Below are 18,202 nucleotides of genomic sequence, written 5' to 3'. Positions count from 1 at the left end.
TTAAACTATAAACGTGGAATTATTTTGAACTAACATTCTATAGCTATGAATTTTGATGATTTTTAGGACTATTATCCTTTAGCTGTAGATTTTTCCGATTTTGTGAATATCAACGACTTTTTGGGAAACATTTTTGCACAGAAACAGATGTTGATTTCTGAAGACGATTTTGAAAGGACTATAGGCGGAGATGGCTTGGATTTCTGAAAACGATGTTGCCAGGACAAAAAAACTGATTTCTGAATATGGTGTGGTCGTGTTTTCCTATGGACAATTATGCCAGGCTTTGTTTTTTTTGTGTGCTATAAACGTGGATTTCTAAGGACGATTTTGCATGAACTATTGGCTTGGGGTTTGGGTATTGACATGGATTTATCAGAAAAATTTTTGCATGGATTTGTCTCGGATTTCTGAGGATGATTTTTGCATGGTCTATCGGCTAGGATTTTTGAGGACGATTTTGTCAGGACTTCAAGCTTTCTTTGTTGGGCTATAACCGTGGATTTTTAAGGATTTTGCGTGAACTATTGGGTTGGTTTCTGAGGATGATTTTATGAGGACTATTGACTTGGATTTATTAGAACGATTTTTGCATGGACTTGTGTTGGATTTCTGACGACGGTTTCTGCATGGACTTGTCTTGGATTTCTGAGTGCGATTTTGAACTTTAGAAGACGATTTTAATTGAACCATTGGCTTATGTTGCTGACGATCATTTTCCGTGCACTACTGCATAAGGTTTCTGACGACGATTTTATGTGAACTATTGACTTGAAATTTTTTGGGGATGATTTTGCATGAACAATTGACTTACGTTCGTTAAAAAAATCCAAATTTCTTGGTCAGAAGGTCCTTGAAAAAAATATTCGTTTAAAAAAATCAAGTTTTTTGGTCAGATGGTTCTTGAAAAAATATTGGTTTAAAAAATCCAAGTTTCTTGGTCGGATGGTCCTTGAAAAAATATTAGTTTAAAAAATTCACGTTTCTTAGTCTGATGGTCGTTGAAAATATCTGTTTAAAAAATCCAATCCTGGTCTGAAATATTCGTTAAAAAATTCCACGTTTCTTGGCCAGATGGTCCTTGAAAAAATTTTCGATTTAAAAATCCAAGTTTCTTGGTCAGATGGTCCTTGAAAAAATATTCGATTTAAAAATCCACGTTTCTTGGCCAGATGGTCCTTGAAAAAATATTCGATTTAAAAATCAACGTTTCTTGGCCAGATGGTCCTTGAAAAAATATTTGTTTAAAAAATCCAGGTTTATTGGTCTGATGGTCCTTGAAAAAATATTGGTTTAAAAAATCCAAGTTTCTTGGTCGGATGGTCCTTGAAAAAATATTGGTTAAAAAATCCACGTTTCTTGGTATGATGGTTCTTGAAAATATTCGTTTAAAAAATTCACGTTTCTGGGTTTCTGTTTAAAAAAACGCGTCTTATCATATTCCTCGAATAAATACTTTTCATAAACAGTCTTAAAAAATGCAATTTTTTTCAGGACAATCTGATATAAACTCGATTTTGTTCGAAAAGCATGTCTTTCAGATAAATATCTTTGGGGCCCGTCAGCCTGAGTGCATTGGTTTTTCAATTTTATTCCATTTTACTCTACCTTTTATTTTTCAAACTGAATTGATGCGGAGTTACGTATTTCATTTCATATATTGCACATATTCAATTTCTCTTCATTCCACCAATAAATCAACTAAATTCAACTATTCCCAATTCGTTCAAATTTTAAACGATTGATGTATGTGTTCGTGTTTGGCTCCGCTGGATTTCAACAATAGCTAACTTGTGCGAAAACTTCTACCCAAATCCATGGTTATAGCTCCTGACACCACAAACTACCTTTAGTTGTTCGGAGAGCTCTTTTCAATGCACATAAATGTGGGTGCGGAAGGAAGGAAGGAAACTCAATGTCAATGACATACAAAAGCCTTTTTATGCCACCGAACTCTATGCCACTCGTTTTGGGTTGTTGGTTATTTGGCGTGCCTTTCGGCGAAAAGTTAAATATTTTTGTAATTTTTTCCCTTTTTTTTCTTGAAAAAGGACACAGGCATGTTATCGGATTAAATTTCAAAGCCATTCTTCTTCGCCTCTTCATTCTCTGGTGGGTTTGCCGGCCACCATCATAGTCATACCAAGTAAGCCCTTAATTTGTATTCCATTTTGTAAAGACAATCCTTGTTGGTTGCGCTTTGTTATAATCATTAGTTTAGACGAAGGGATTTTTTCTGAAAATGTCGCTATTTCACCACTTTTGTGGCATGTGCGTATAAGTATATGTTGCTGTGTACCAGGCCAGATAACCAAACCATATTATGACATGTAGTTAGAGCGCGGAGTTTTCTTTTGCTATTTTCAAAACGGGATGCGAGGAAGACAGCGTTGGAAATAAAACAAATAAACATGAAGTATTCTTCCTTCCATCTGCTAAAGCCTGTTGTACCCTTTTCAAGCAAGTTTGAAATGTAACGAATAATAAATAACCAGTAAACAAGGACAATTTAGGGGACATAGGATATTACAGTTTAATGCAGGGAATAGACCTTGAGGTTAAAAGGGATTTTTTAAAGTAAGGATTACCAAATAATCTTTTCCGTAATTCGGGGAAATCATTTGGTATTTAGGTCAAACATGTTTTATGATCTCGGTTGACTCCCAGTTCTCCCAGAAATTGAACATTTAAACTGTAAAGTTTTTATTTATTTTTTTTTAACGTGGAACTGAAGACTGTTTTAAGTTTTCTTGGTTAAAAATCTTGGACATTTTGAAGAATTGTTTTCAGATTTAAAACGAAAATCCGGACTAAACCCAGTTGGCATTTTTCATATATGACCACTTACAACAGACACCCTTTATACACAATATGAAAGTATACATATTCTGGATCAGCGTAAAATTCTAAGTCGTCTGTAATTGTAATTTTGTAAGAGCATTTTACTAACCTTGGTACCTCTGGTATAAGACTCTAATTCCCGTTCCAAACAAAGTGGATAAAGAGAAATTTATTAATAAATTTTAAAAAGTTAAAATCAAATTTTTTCAAAAAAATTTTAGAGATTCCTTACCAAAAATAGTAGATTTTATAGAAATATTCACAGAATTCTCCTTCCTTTCGTTAGCCTTACTTTATGGCCGGTTTAATACACCGATAATGACAGAATTGCCGATTTAGGAGTGGTAATCAACAAAAAACATTGTAATTCCAATGCGTTCAGAACATGTCACAGTTCCTGGGCTGATGGTATCATTGTAAATAAGTATAGATTTATTCGAATTGTTCGCCTTTGGTACGAATTATGGCCTTCAAACGGTCAATGAAACCGTCAAATGCTGCTCGAATGTTGCTCAGCATTCCCGACGAAGCGCTTGCTTGGGGTGATCGACACTTTGGTATTTATTAGCCAACCTTGCTTTCCAAAATACTCCAGACACAATAGTCCGACGGATTTGTATACGGAGATTTTGGTGGTCATTGTGCGCTGGAAATGAAGCGAGGAACCTCATTTTGTAACCATTCTTGGGTGGCGCGTGCTGAGTGCTTGGACTATCCAAGGTCTGCAGCCAAAATGTTTGCGTGTCCTCAAAAATATTTTCGCGATAATATTTGGCATTTATTCCGATCGATTAATAATAGAGGGACCATCGGCTGTTATGGTGGCCCACACCATCACCATGGCCGGCGCTTGAGTTCTGGTGGTCAATCGAAGGTGCCTCTTTGACAAGTAAACACGATCATTTTATTTGTTTACAAACTGCTGTATAACGAATGTTTTCTCTTCGGGGAAAACCAAATTCGGCAGTTCTCAACTTTCGGCCAAGCTCTTTTGAGTTATTTTTCCTTCTGTTGCGGTGTAAGTTCTTGCAATTTCTGGAATTTCAATGGATTTACCCCTAGCTCATTTTTAAATATTTGACAAATGGAATATTGCGATATGTTCAGCTCACGAGACATTTTTCGGCCACTGCGAAGCGGATTTCGATCAAGTCCCTTCGCTTCTTTACTTTTCGAACCATTTCTGCTGATGTTGCTGTTTTCTTCCGTCCACTTCCTTGACATCGGGCTACGCTACCAGTATCACGGTAACGAGCGATGGCACGAGACACAAAAAATTATTCACATTTAAATGCTGGAGTGCTCTAATAATAGCCACTTGTGGTTTTACAGCCAAATAGAAAGAAATCACACTATCATGCTTGAATTCTTTCACGAATAAGTTTTTTTTTCTGGAAAATTCCCACTTTTGTACGCTTGTAAACAATATAATGAGTTGTCACTGGAAAAGCATTAACAGCTGTCGGACTAGTGGCAGCAGTCTGAAGTTGGTTGCAGTTTTTTCGTCCGATTTCAATTTTATTTTGCGCCGAATGTGTAATGTTATCCCTAATTTAATGTATTTAGCACATACGATCGAACATTGCCAAGAAACAAGTATTTCAAATTTTATGAAAATCGGTTTAGATATAGCTGTAGCTTTCACATATATGTTTAATGTGGTTTAATATCTAAGCCGCTTAACCCCTTAATATGTTCTATATGATAATTATTTTTCGGTGCCAGATATAAAGACTTTTGGTAAAAATTGTCTAGTTCGGTTAATATTTGTATATAGCCTCCCTATATATGATTGTGCGATTTAAGTACCATTGTTAACCAAATATTTAATGTCGATAGAAGCAATCGCATTTACCATGCATTTAATGGAAATTGTTTCAGATAAAGCTATAGGTTCTTCATAAATTTAAATTTATTTTAAATTTTGGAGAAACCATCATTTAAGGTCCTTTTTATACCCTACACTTTGAAAAGAAGTGTCATTCCGTTTGTAACATCCCTACAAATTTGTATTTTTGTAAACAAAGTACAGTTCGCATTTATTGCCCTATCCAGATGAAATTTTGCACAAATCATTTGTTTGGCCCAAGAACGAACCCTATTGAAATTGGAGATTATCGGTCAAAATTTAGATATAGCTCCCATATATATCTTCGTCCGATTTGCCTTTTATTGTGCACCAAACGTGTAATATCAGTCCGAATAGTATGGAATTTTGCACGTACGATCAGACTGGACCTTAAAATAAGTATGCCAAATTTGATCGAAATCGGTTCAGATATAACTATAGCTCCCATATATATTGTTCATCCGATTTTTTTTTTTGTCCTCCGCAGCCGTAATATGCACTCTGTAAAAACAATATTTGGGGAAATATATCAAATACATCTCAGAAATATATTTGCTAAATTTTATCGAGATCGGTTCAGATTTGGATATAGCTCCCATATACAACTTCGTCCGATTTACCTTTTATTGTACACCAAACTTCTAATATTTGCCCAAATTGGAAATTTGGCACTTACGACCGAATTGAGTCTAGTATGTCAAATTTGATGAAGATCGGTCTAGATATAGCTATAGCTCCCATATATACTGTTCATCCGATTTGTCATATTTGTTACCCACAGCCGTGATATGCACTCCGTAACAACGATATTCAAGGAAATATATCAAATACAGCTCAGAAATATCTTTGCCAAATTTTATCGAGATCGGTTCCGATTTGGATATAGCTCCCATATATATCTTTATCCGATTTCAAATTAATTGTGCACCAAATGGGTAATACAAGTCCGAATTTAAAAAATACAAATGCTTTGGCATATTTAGCCCTTTGAACTTTAAATTATAATTATAATCATAGCGTGTATGATTGAATTCTCCCATAAGAACTTTTAATTGTTATGCGCAGCTCTACTAAATTAGCAAAGTGGTGTAAGTTATCATAAAGTCGGCCCCGACCGACTTTCTTGACTGGTTTTCTTATAATTTTCAGAGCAGTTCCTTGTCATCTGAGTTTTCCAAATTATTTACACATTATTAAATAACAATGTTCAGTGACATTGTCAAATGATTGCGATGTAGTGTACTTAAAATATTTAAATTATTGGTTTAATTCAAATGTCCTTGAAAGTATACACAACAAAATGTAGCACTACTTAAAATTGAAAACTGTTATTGTTATACCAGAAAAATAATCTTGGCGCCATGTTGCTAAATATTTACATTGAGTGGTCGCTTTGGAAAATGCTGCTTTCATTTACTCAATCGTGAAAGTTGTGGCAAATTGTGGAAAATGCTAAGGCAGCGTAAAGAGGGTTATTTCGAAAAATAAGCAAAAAAAATTGTTTGTCTACCCAAAAGTTGAAAATTTACAAAGTACTATTTAGATTTTCAATAGAACTCAATTGTGAGGAATTCATAATTAGGGAAACGTCTGGTATATGACCTTGAATTTTGGGTTATTATGAAGAAAATGCTATTTTGAATATTTACAGTTGAAAGTGTCAAAGTAGCATACTTTAGAAGTAATTCGTGAATTGAAAGGGTTGAATGACTGACTTATTTGCTTGCGACTCATTGAAATGGAATGTTAAATAAAATAGTTATGAAGAAATGAAGATTAAGGGTATTAACCTATATTTTCCTTCTTTAACATTATTACATACATACATGGTGTACGCCTCCATCTTTCATTTTTGAAAAACTATGGAGAACCTTTCCAAAGGCAACTCAAAGTGTTAAAGACATGCCAAGGAAAATGTTTAAACACCTTCTCACTCACACTACCACTAGCAATTGTGTCACATCACTCGCTTTCCCTCTCGCATTCTTCATTTGTAACAATTAAGATTCGACACATTTAACACGACATCCTTTTAATTACAAAATAAACAAAAATTGAAATTAATTTAATTACATATTTCTTTGTGTACAAAAATATTTTATAATTGCTGGCGGTACGAAGTATCCATCGTACCATCATGATGTGGTGGCAGTGCGGTGCTGACATTTATTGGAATATTTCAAATGGCCAAGTATTTACATAATTGCCAATCAATATCAAAGAGTATCGGTATTAACGTGTGGCGGCCAAATGAGTTGGTCTTTTGCTCACTCTCTCTCTCTCTCTCTAGCCATTGCTGGATGATGTGGAATAAATTAAAAATTATTCAAAGAACTCATCCGTAAGGACGGACAACGTTGTCATCTGACGTATGCAATGAGTTGAAAAGTTAATGTGCACGTGACCAGAATACGTTTCGTATCTGAGGGACGACAAATGTCAATCAATGATGAGGTGTTGATGTGGAATGTGAGCTAACATGCAAACAATTCAAAATTGGCTTGACTTTAGTGGAAAATTTTGCAAAAATATTGAGGCTTTAAAAGTATATGGGGTATACACTTTGATTAGAGCAATGATATTTACTACATTTTTGATATATTTATTTTTTAATATATGTCCCTTTGAGTTTTAATATAGGGTTCCCCTATTTTTTGTAGGTTTTTTTCGAAAATGCTGTAAATTCTTCTAAATATTTTCTAAATTTTTTTTTTTGCCCTACAACACTATGTGTTTGGGGTATTATAAGTTTGATTGGGCCAAAAAATTATGTAACATCTCGAAATATTGATCCCCGACGGTGGAAACTATATGGATCTTCTTATTTCGTCGAGCTGAGTCGATCTAGCTACGTATATTCGTCCGTCTGTTTGTCCATGTAAATTTGTAATCACGCTACAGGTCACAATTATAGCCGGATCCTTACGAAATTGAAAATGGAGGTGGGGTTAAGGTCAAAATAGAAGCCTATTGTTTTTGGAGATAACCTAAAAATCTTTAGGAGTGGAAATGGTCCAAAAACAGAAAATTTTATTGATTTTGCCGCTGCAGGTCACAATTATAAACCAATCAACGTGGAATTTTGCATGGAGTAAGAGTTTAGGGCTGGGCAGAAGCCTACCAATTAGGGCTCTCATTTATTGGGTAAAACTGAACTTTATGTCAAAACATGTAAGCAAAGGCTACAGTCGAGCGGGGCCGACCGTTGAATACCCTACAACATTATAATAAACGACACAGTTTATATAGGCGAGATACTCGAAAGAATTCCACAAGATATTGTGACAAATTATAAAAGAAAACCATCAGGTTTAGTTCTCTAATTTTCGAACAATATCAACTTAAACTAATTTGCTCATTTCCAATTTATTGGTAGATGTTGCACGTAAATGGTCTTCCTAGATCTGGAACCAATATTTCCCAAAGACCTATAATCTCTCAGAAGTGGCAAAAGATTAACATTTATTATTGGTTTTTGACTGAAACGCATCTATATGAGATACAGACATTTGACTATATTCTTCAATGAAATCAGCGTTAACGAAATAGTCAGAAGTGCGTCTTTCCTGTATTTGTGAATTCTCCAAAAAGTCACTGGAATGGACATTTTCGTATTTTGTCTACAAAAGTTGGCAAACTCCTTCACACATTGAATATTTTTGAATGGCCATCCGAAACTGCTTGGCTTTTGCAATGTGCGGTAGCCCCCATTCAAATGTGCGTGAGGATCGGGCGATAATTACGACCTGACGACAATTTTGCAGTTTTTTGGTCCATTTCAACCCCTAAATATATGGCGATAATCTCCAAAAAGAGTAGGCTTCTATTCTGAACCTCATCTGATCCCCATGCAAAATTTCGTTAGGATCGGGCAATAAATGCGATCTGTATATGATATCCTGATATCCTAACTACTTAGTTTTTTTAGCTGAAAAATATTACCAAATGTTTAATTCAAAATGAAAATAAGCCAAAAATGTGACAAAATTGAAAAAAATATGAGAAAATTTTACAAAATCAATATTTTCATCTTTGGAGAGATATTTTTACTCGATTTTTTAGACGTTGTTTCTTTCCTGCCAAGAGGCCATTCTGAATTAATGAGAACTGTCGAAATCAGCTCAGCCGTTCTCGACATATTTGAGATTTTTCAAGCATATCTTCTTTGATTGACATATATATCGCACATATTTTGCTATATATCCGTTTTGTTGGATGTTAACAACAATGTAAAGATCAGGAGTAACCTTGTCATGGCTTTGTGATTTCGCGGTTTAATGAAAAATTTTGAGTTTTTTCAACACAAAAGATATGGTCTATTTTACCCGCTAAATATTATCCGATGACCACCCAAATTGGTAGGCTTCTTCCCCGCCCTAAACTCTAGCTACATGCGATTCGCGTCGATTGGTCTATAATTGCGACCTGTATAGCTACTGCAAAATCAGACATTTTTTCAGTTTTTGGTCCATTTCGACCTAAATATTATGCGATTATCTCCAAAAGCAAAAGGCTTCTATTCTGACCCTGACCCCACCTCCATTTTCAATTTCGTGAAGATCGAGCCACAATTGCGGCCTGTAGAGTGATTACAAATTAACGTGGACAGACGGACGGACGGACATACATAGCTAGATCGACTCAGCTCGGCGAGATTAGAAGATCCATATATACTTTCCTATGTGGGAAACCAATATTTCGAGGTGTTACATAATTTTTGGCCCAATCAAACTTATAATACCCCCAACACATAGTGTTGTATTGTATAAATATGGTTTCACCTAAACCTCGAATATTTTTAGTCCCAGCCAAATCACATATACATTAAAACGTCAATTCTGAACTTCTTCTGACTTCTGATATGCAAGACATCGGATATATGGCAAAATAGATACAATATGTATGTAAAAGAAATTTATGTTAAATTCCGCTTATAAGTCAAGAACCGCTGGACGGATTTTGACAATTACCACCAATTTGAAATGGTCTCTTGCCAGAAAAATTAAATTTAAGAAAATCGTGGAAAACCATGCAAAAATATTTTTTTTTGTTACGTTTTTTTAATTTTTGTCATATTTTCCATCGCATGCGATTTTTTTCATTTGACTTACAATTTTGAATTGAACATTTTCTAAAGTTTTTGTACAACACTATGTATTGGGGTATTATATACAGGTGGCAAATATCGTCCGATCCTCACAAAATTTATTAAAACAAAATTTTTCCCAGCGGAATCACAAAAAATGAAAAGTTATCGCAAATAGAAAAATGATTGTATATTGATTGTATCATGTATTCACAAAAAATAGTCCCGAACGTGAAAATAAAGATGTTCACTGAAATCTCCTCTCTAAATCCGCTGTCACGCGGGCTGTGTGACATGTGGCACCCTCTTGATAAAACCGCGCCACAACAACTTAAAAAGCGGAAAGTTCGGTCGGACCGAAAATCAAATAACCTCTACCATTTGAAACGAATTCGGAAATTTTCAAAAAAAAAAAAAAAAAGTAAATAAATGGAATCCGTTACAGATTCTCTTAAAATCTTAAAAATACTCAATAAAGGGAGTGGCCGTTATTTTGGGGTAAGACGAAGCGACCTTCATAGGAAAGTTTCTGTCACAGGCTGTAGTACCATAACCATAAAGAACTTCAAGTACAAAATTTGAAACAGATCCGGTCAATAATGTTGCTAAAATTATAAAAATACCAATTATGAAATTTACAACAACTCCTGTGAATAATGTCACCAAAATCATCAACACCAACTTCAGACTGCTGTCATTTCCAAGCCACTCGTCCGACATCTGTTAAAATTATTCCAGTGACAGCTCATTATATAGTTTACAAGCCTACAAAAGCATTTTGGTGAGAATTTTCCAAAAAAAAAAGGTTATTCGTGATGGAATTCAAGCGTGATAGTGTGATTTCTTTATATTTGGCTGGAAAACCACAAGTGGCTATCGTTAGAGCACTCCAACATTTAAATAGGAAATACTGGCAGTGTAGTCCGACGTCAAGAAAGTCGACGGAAGAAAGAAGCAACATCAGTAGAAAAGGTTCGAAAAGTAAAGATGCGACTTGATCGAAACCCACGTCGCAGTGGTCGAAAAGTGGCTCGTAAGCTGAGCATATCGCAGTATTCCATTCGGCAAACATTGAAAAATGAGATCGGGGTAAAGCCTTTGAAATTTCAAAAAGTGCAAGAAGTTACACCGCAACAGAAAGAAAATAGACTTTAAACAGTTGCTTCCTTGGTGGAAAGTGGTGAACTGACGAATTTTGTTTTCTCCGATGAGTAAATATTCGTTGTCAAGCAGTTTGTAAACAAACAAATTGATCGTGTTTACTTGCCAAAGAGGTCAGCTGAAAATGAGCACCTTCGGTTGGACACCAGAACTCAAGCGTCGGCCATGGTAATGGTGTGGCCCGCCATAACATCCGATGGTCGCTATTAATCGACCGTGGCATCAAAATAAATGGCGAATATTATCTGGAAAATATTCTGGAGGGTGTATTAAAGCATTGGGTACGCAAACATTTTGGCTGCAGACCTTGGACATTCCAACAGGACTCAACACCATCACACTCAGCACGCGCCACCTAAGAATGGTTACAAAATGAGGTTCCTCGCTTCATTTCCAGCGCACAATGGTCACCAAAATCTCCGGATACCTATCCGTTGGACTATTGTGTCTGCAATATTTTGGAAAGCAAGGTTGGCACTAAAAATACCGAAATACCGCGGAGCAACATTCGGACAGAGTGTGACAGTTTCAGTGGGCGTTTGAAGGCCATATTCGTGCCAAAGGTGACCAGTTCGAACTAATCTAAACTTATTCTAAAATTTGATGCTATTTCCGACATTTTTTGCTTTCATTCAATTTTGATTTACAAAAATCAAAATTATGGCGTTTGACATTGTTGCAGTTTTTTTTTTTATCTCACCCTGTTTATACTTTATGGGGTCTATGAAGAATATTTAGAGGTGTTACAAACGGAATTCCAAATTTATTATGACCTCGTTTTAAGGTGGAGGGAATAAAATCACCCTTTTGAACTTTAAAAATTTTTGTAAGAGGAGGTTTCTTGCCTATTTACAATCGGAAATTCTACATTGTAGCCCATTTGGTTAGGTCTCATTGATGGGGCTCTTTGACAAAACAAAATGAAAGTCATTGCTTGCACTTGCTTGTAATGGATCGTATTCGGCGGCGTCCAGGGAAGATTCCCACAGTAATACTAATCAACACAATTCTCTTCAATAGCGCAAATAGCCGTTCTGATCTACGATAGATGTTCTGACCTACGTCTTACTAAGTCCCACAAACATGAAGTTTGTGCAATTTGTGACTTGTACTCTTTTGATATTGAGCAAGATTGTAGGTCTTTCTGAATATAATTGCCTTAAATAAAATCTGCATTAACAATCTTAAGAAATTTTAAGCAAATCACCAACAGTCTGTGGAGGAAACAAAGGACATATGGATAATTACAGTTTCATCGGGTATTGGCGGCAGGAACATTTACAAATATTTTATCCTATAGCAATGATTTTTGCAATTATCTTCGTTAATTATGAAATTTAATTACACAGAAATTATAATTACCTAACAGCTTTACATTTAGCTTCCTTTGTTTCAGAATACGCAGGAATGTAATAATTTGCTACGATAACCGATTTTCCTTTATAAAATCGAAAAAATGCTGATTATTCTGTATTTGTAAAAATTCTACAAAAATCATAACCTCTTGGCTGGCGTTGGCATTTTTCCAGTAAAGAGTAATATTTCTTCTGGCACCAAAGCTATTTACCACAAATAATAAAACTTATTTGGGTTTAAAACAGACATGAACACACAAGACTTCAAAATATATTTAAAATCTGGTATGAATCTCTACAACATGAAAGGTCCTATATTTCCGTCGCATCATTTTGGGAATGAAGTATAAAGTTTTGTACCAAGTATCTACAACATAACTAACTTTTCTTTTTGTTGCTCTAACAAATTTACAGATTTGTTTTTATACCCTCTACCATACATAGTATGGAGGGTGTATTAAGTTCGTCATTCCGTTTGTAACTCATCAAAGTAACTCATAAGTATATATATTCTTGATCAGCGTAAAATTCTAAGACGATTTAGATTTAGCTGTCCGTCCGTCTGTTGTAATCACGCTACAGTCTAAACGAATTAAGATAGGAAGCTAAAATTTTGCACAGATATCTTTTTTTGTCTGCAGGCAGGTCAAGTTCGAAGATGGGCTATATCGGTCTACGATATCGTATAGCCTCCATATAACGGTACCCCCTATATTCGGTATTTTAATGATGTTAGCCACATTTTTCAATATAATGGTCCTAAGGGGTTCGGTATTTTGATGATTTTATCCATTTTTTTCAATGGAATTATCTGAAAATCCACACAAGGAGTTCCTTGTGAGTACTTTACACCCAGACATAGATTTGTCTTTATAGGTCCACAAATCCGTATATCCCCCCATATATCGGCACCTTCCTATATTAGATATTTAAAGATTTTAATAGAATTTTTTATGGATTTTATTTTTTTGAAAATTTTCTAATTCGTTCCAAATTGTGGAGGATATTCAAAGTTCGGCCCGGCCAAACTTACTATTTTTTTACATGTTTAACTTATATATTTTTCACAAACTGAATTCTTACAAAATAATCAAACGTCATTCATTTCCTTCTTCATAAATTTTCATAAAAGAAGCCGAAAAAATGTCCTCAAGTTTAATTTAATTTTTCATTTATATGAATTTACATAAAAAGTCATACAAATGTTGAAATACGAAAATCAAAAATACTCACCGAAGCTGTATAAGAAAAACGTTTCCTGTTTTTTGCTTTTTCATATGAATATTACTTGGCATAAAATTTAAAAAGAAAAATAATATTTGGAATATAACACAACCTAATCGTACATATAATTATTAAGTGAATGCACAAATATAGTTTAGTTGTTTAATATTGCTAAACACTTGTGTAAATAAAAAATTACCTTAACTACATTTCTAATTATCCAAATATAATTAGCCGTAATAATTGCCAGAGGACTTCGTTTTATATGCAGGTGGACCAGTATGAAGGCAATGTACAGTGTTTCGAAGACACAGAGATAAATTGTTGCCTTCTGTAAGATATCGAAGAAATTATGGAATGTGAAGACCTCCTGGTCTTCTATGAGAGGATCTCATATGATGGGATGTGAATGACAAGACTTATTGAACTTCTATCAGAGGATCTCTTGGTCTTCTATGAGAAAACCTTATGGTATTCTATGACTGAACCTTCTGGTCTTCTATGACAAGGTCTATGAAATGACTTTTGTGTCTTCTATGGGAAGATGTTAAGGTCTTCTATGAGAAAACCTTCGGGTCTTCTATGGGAAGACGTTAAGGTCTTTTATGAGAAAACCTTCGGATCTTCTATGAGAAAACCTTTGCTTCTTCTATGAAAAGACCTTTAGGTCTTCTATGAGAAAAACTTCAGGTCTTCTATGAGAAATCCTTCGGCTCTTATTTGAGAAGATATTATGGTCTTCTATGAGAGGAACTTTTGGTGTTCTATGAGAAGCTCTTCCGTGAGAAGACCTCTTGGTCTTTTATGAGAAGACCTATTGGTCTTCTATGAGAAGACTTTCGGGTCTTCTGCGGGAAGATATTCGAGTCGTCTATGAGAACACCTTCGGGTCTACTTTGAGAAGACCCTTTGGTCTTTTTTGAAGACCTTCTGATTTTTTTCGAAGACCTTATGATCACCTTATGTGAAAAGACCTTCAGGTGTTCTATGAGACTTCCTATGTGTAATCTATAAGAAGACTTTCAGGAAAAATTTTAGGGTCTTTATAGAGAAGACCTTAAATTGTTGGGGCTTCTTACGTGAAGATATTCGGACCATCTCCGAGTAAATTTTTGGGTTTTTTATGAGAATACCTCCTGGTCTGCTATGAGAAGGTCTTGTCACATTTTAATATGGGACGTATATTAATGAGGTTGTCATTTGGTAGTTCAAAATCTTAGCTAAAATTTCCAGCTGAAATTATGTTGGTTCGGATATGGGATTAAAGAACATTTGCCCCTTCATAGTTTCAATATCAATAAGCTGTTTATATAAGTTTCATACTAGTATACAGGGTGACATAAAGAAACTGCAACAAGGTCAAACACCATAATTATTTTTTTTTTTTTGTTTTTGTATTTTATTCCAACGGCAAATAAAACCGTCACACGCTGCCCGAATATTGTTCTGCGGTATTTTGGACCATTCCCGGAGAAGCGTTTGCTTGAGGTGATCGACACTTTGGTATTTTTTAGTGCCAACCTTGCTTTCCGAAATACTCCAGACACAATAGTCCATCGAATTGGTATACGGAGATTTTGGTGGCCATTGTGCGCTGGAAATGAAGCGAGGTGTTGCTGAGTTCTGTTGGAATGTCCAAGGTCTGCGGAAAAAATGCCAATGCTTTCATACACCCTCCGGAATATTTTCGGGATAATATTCGGCATTTATTCTGATGCCACGGTCGATTAATACGAGCGGAAAGCGACTATCGGATGTTATGGCGACCTACACCATCACCATGGCCGGTGCTTGAGTTCTGGTGGCCAACCGAAGGTGCACATTTTCAGTTGACCTCTTTGGCAAGTAAACACGATCATTTCGTTTGTTGACAAACTACTGAACTCATTAGAGAAAACTAAATTCGGCATTTCACCACTTTCAGCAAAGCGAAGCAACTCTTTAGCTCTTTTCAGTATCAAAGTAACGACTACGAGATACAAAAGATTTATTCACATTTAAATGCTGGAGAGCTCTAACGATAGCCACTTGTTGTTTTCCAGCCAAATATAAAGGAGTCACACTATCACGTTGAATTACATCACGAATACGAATGCCAAATTCTCACCAAAATGCTTTTGTACGTTTGTAAACAATATAATGAGCTGTCACTGGAATAATTTTAATAGCTGTCGGAAGAGTGGAGTAGAAATGACACCAGCCCGAAGTTGGTTGCAGTTTTTTCATCTCACCATTCATTGTCCTAGTCATAGCCAGCTGAAATATCTTTAATCTAACAGGTATTTACAACATATCCGCGCCAATATCTTAATATATAGAAAACCCAATTACACTAGAGCCCCGACTTGCGTCGTTAATGGGGACCGACGAATCGCGACGCAACCCAAAACGACGCAAATCGAATCACCTTTTTCAATACATATACAAAATGCACTGAAATTTAATTTACTGGGAAAAATATTCAAAACAAAACAAATAGTTTTCGACGGTGTGTAGAATTCCGTTAGGGTCGATGTTACCTATCCTACAAAATCCTTGGCCATTTTTTCGCAGCCATGGCCTACATTGTAATCCAATTTCAATTTATTTTTAAAAATTGTTTCCAATAATTTGAATTTGTATATATTATGCTTCAATAAATATTTTCTACTTCGCTTTATTCAAAAGTGTTCATTCTCTCCTTCAATTTCTATTCGTCAAACAAACGAATGAAAAAAAAGCAAATTAGATTTCTTTAACACATTTGTTTCAAACAATTGTCCTTGACATTGTCAGTGTAGCTTAAGGAGAAAAAAGATTGATATGTAGTTGTAGCTTAGTCCTTGACACCTGGTGGCCAGCTACGTTGGTTTGCTGGAGTTGTGCTGGACTGAAGCCAAATTAAATAAGCATCAAATAATAAAAAAACGAGTGACACCAAAAAAAAAAGTGACAATTTAATACAACTAAAAACTCACCTTACAATGCATCAAATGAGTCCTTATATATGGTTGTTGTTTAAAATGCAATATGTTAATGCAGTTGGGATTTTCATACAATTTATTTATTTTTTTTTTTTTTTGCTGTAATTTTTTTGGCGCTTCACATAAAAATGTAACTTTACAACATGTGGCTTATCATTCTTTTTTTTTTTCTCCTTTCAATTACAATTTAAATTATGTTGCGAACTATCGAACTGTAAAATGAAGTCATTTCCTCCAATGAGTTACACAATTTCAATTTCAGTAGTAGCTTATATTTGCGGTATTAACACTGCAAACTGGTTGTTGGCAGCAATTATATTTCTGTAATGCCCACAACAAATTGAATTATTTAAATGGCTGCAAAAGTTGTAATAAAAAACCGCAATGCACAGCACACACACGACCGACGAGACAAATATGCAAATGTTTTTTTTTTTTTTAATTATTTCTCTTTTTTTTTTCCACAACTTTAAATTGTTATTGGGCACACAAAATTAATTCACTTATTTTCCAGACATTATTCAAATTCTGGATTTTTTATAGGATCAACTTTTATTGGCCATAAAAAATCGTTAGGATTAAATTTGAATTTGTTAGATTTTTTGTTTGTTTTGTTCTTCACTTTAAACACCAGTGGTTGCTGTTGCACACACACCAAAGTTGTTGTAACATATTGAAAACCAAAAAAAGAAAATTTAACTTCACTACCGCTAGCCAAATTGTTGTTCGTCACAACAAGCCAATGGTCAAACACGAACTAACCAAATTTCAACATGTGATTGTGTTTTTAAAAAGAACAACATGGTCGAACAAGTAGCATTGCTTGCAAGTACGAATCCTTATAAAAGCTTTTCTAATGTCCTTACACTGTGGCACACAAGCAACGACAGAGAGAGAGAAAGCTTTTCAAGGTTAATGGCAACAGTCTCTCTCTCTCGCTTTCATTCTCCCATTTTCGAACATCAACCCATGTTGCCTTGAGATTGAACCTGAACACACACATGCACTCACACACACACATACACAATACCATCAACATGTAGAAAAAATCCAACTGTTGCAACATGTTAAGCCATTTGGCCCTGTCTGCTTTACGCTTAAGGCCACAACAAACAAATCCACAAATACAGACAACGTGCTCGGATGCTGTTGCTCTACTTATTACGGCTACCAATTCCATTGTTGACTTTGAAAATTTGTGTGTTCTTGCTCTACATTTTTTGCCTTGTTGTATTGTCCTACATATCCTGTTTGGATGTACGCGTTCCCAATAACAAACGCATGAGGACAGGTGTGAGCTACGCAATCGTAACCATTAAAATAATTACTTTGGAAATATATCGGTACAGAGATGATACAATCGCAAATGTATCGCATAGAAGGACGTTCGAAGCATTGTTTATTTATTTTTAAGCTATAAATTATGAAATTGGATTTTTTTTTTGCTGTGGGGAGAACTTATTATAAATATTTGTCCTAGTCCTCTAAACATGAATTTTCAGCAAAATTCCGTTAAAATGTGTCTAAGTAAGATGTAGGACCATATACGTACCTCTATAGACAGTTTTATGAACCCTTTGTTGCCTTTCTGTAAACTGGGGACACAAACTGTCTTATTACGTTGTAATTATTTTAAATCGGTGGTACTTTTATGGGGGCTATAACAAATAGTTAAGCTACAAGATGTATTTTCAATAACAAATCTCTAAGGACCTAAAATAGG

At 35.1% G+C, this 18,202-nt stretch overlaps 1 protein-coding gene across 1 annotated transcript in view; it reads right to left on the bottom strand.

The window, feature by feature from the left end:
* The window catches only part of LOC101891493 (GTPase-activating Rap/Ran-GAP domain-like protein 3), a 295,890-nt gene extending 278,678 nt beyond the window's left edge, over positions 1 to 17,212 (bottom strand). The window contains exon 1 of the mRNA XM_059120865.1: positions 16,474 to 17,212. The gene's annotated coding sequence lies outside the window, so the exon portion shown is untranslated. The remainder of the gene's footprint in view (positions 1 to 16,473) is intronic.
* Between the last annotated feature and the right edge of the window lie 990 nt (positions 17,213 to 18,202).

The sequence above is a fragment of the Musca domestica genome, unplaced genomic scaffold (assembly GCF_030504385.1).
Source record: "Musca domestica strain aabys unplaced genomic scaffold, Musca_domestica.polishedcontigs.V.1.1 18, whole genome shotgun sequence".
Taxonomy (NCBI): Eukaryota; Metazoa; Arthropoda; class Insecta; order Diptera; family Muscidae; genus Musca; species Musca domestica.
This window is presented reverse-complemented; position numbering and strand designations above follow the sequence as displayed.